This window comes from Silurus meridionalis, chromosome 5, assembly GCF_014805685.1.
Source record: "Silurus meridionalis isolate SWU-2019-XX chromosome 5, ASM1480568v1, whole genome shotgun sequence".
NCBI lineage: Eukaryota > Metazoa > Chordata > Actinopteri > Siluriformes > Siluridae > Silurus > Silurus meridionalis.
The window spans coordinates 28,834,269-28,835,957 of record NC_060888.1 but is presented as its reverse complement, the minus strand read 5'-3'; the positions used below and the strand labels follow the sequence as shown (position 1 = coordinate 28,835,957).

General features: G+C 40.1%; 1 protein-coding gene across 2 annotated transcripts in view; it reads right to left on the bottom strand.

Moving 5' to 3' along the window:
• Nucleotides 1-1,349: 1,349 nt before the first annotated feature.
• LOC124386216 (calcitonin gene-related peptide-like) overlaps nt 1,350-1,689 on the bottom strand; it is a 5,820-nt gene continuing 5,480 nt past the window's right edge. For both annotated transcript variants that reach the window (XM_046849905.1, XM_046849906.1), the window contains exon 5: nt 1,350-1,587. The gene's annotated coding sequence lies outside the window, so the exon portion shown is untranslated. The remainder of the gene's footprint in view (nt 1,588-1,689) is intronic.

Sequence of the window (1,689 nt, the reverse complement as noted above, 5' to 3'; positions counted from 1 at the left end):
AAATATTGATATTAGATTACAGTTCTCCTTCTCAAAGACAAGCAAGAAGCAGGAGAAATGAGTGAACAGATGAGCCCCTGCCTGAGAAGCTTGTAAAATGCATCTATCTGACAGTTTCCATGATGGACAAAGAATAAAGAAGAGGGTTAGAGGAATAACACCAGCATGACTATGGTTAATTGTTTACTGCAGACTTCTGCCAGATGATGGTATTCTGGTGGTGCACTCACTAATCCCCTCACTGTCAGGCTTTCTATGGATAATGAGGCACCAGTTTTAGCATCTGAATGACCAGTCAATAATCTCTCCTCTTTACCAGCCAAGGAACAGGTGAAGAACTTGCAAATGTTCCAGTTGAGGCTAGAAGTTCCTGAACTCTACAGTGTGTAATCTCTCAGAACTCGAGTCTGTGGCTCTGTAAAGGAAATTTGGGGTGTAGATGGTATGAGTTCTATTGAAGATGGATGATGGAGTCAGTAAAGGTCTTCTCTCTCTCTCTCTCTCTCTCTCTCTCTCTCTCTCTCTCTCTCTCTCTCTCTCTTTCTTTCTCTCAGTTTTGGACATTACTACTTGTCCCAACAGCACAGACAAATGGGGCAGAGTCAGCTTTTAGTAGCCACGACAACAAGCTCTGCCAGATCTCTACCTGAAATCAAGTAAGCTGCAAAATATTGACATTAGTTTTCACTTCATTTATTAGATTGTACGTTTGTTTGTTTAAGTCATGGTATTTATTACTTGATAGTTGTAATGGTTTATATGTGATTGTAGTGAGTGATTGTTCAGTTTAGAACTGATTGTCATGAATGAAATCATGGTTGAAAGAACAGCAGGAGATGACTTGAACATCTGGACCTGAGTGTACAAGGAGATTTCAATCAAACCTTACATACATAATATATATTATTTTAGTCTTTATATGTGAGAAATTGTATAGTCACAGACACACACGCACGCACGCACGCATGCACGCACGCACACGCACTAACAAACACACACACACACACACACACACACGCACAAACACACACACACACACACACACACACAAACACACACACACACACACACACACACGCACAAACACACACACACACACACACACACACACACACACACACACACGCACACACACACACATGCAGACAAACACACACATGCAAACACGCACATACCCTCTGCTGGTCAGCACAGGTATAGTAGGAAACATCAAGTGTCACATTGCATAGAAACACATTAATTCCACCTAACCCTAACACCCCCACCCCACCCCCACACACACACACAAACACACACACACATACACAAACACAAACCAATAAATAAGCCACTAATTTCAATCATTGCTATTTTATTTTAATTTATTTTAAATAATTCTTATATAAAAATCAAATTTGGTAAAGGGAGAATTTATTCTGAGTTTATTCATTAGAACAAGGGAACAGTTACATATAGGGCTGTTATACACACACACACACACACACACACACACATACATATACATACATACATACTCAGAACACACTGTTGGGCAGATTTTATGTTTTGGTGGAGGGTGTTGTTTCTTCAGATCAGACATCACTCCTTCTGTAATACAGATAATAATCATTACATGTTGCTGTGTGTGTGGGGGGGGGTGTATGTGTATGTACATAATTGTGTGAGGGATTGTATGAGTGTGTATGTGAG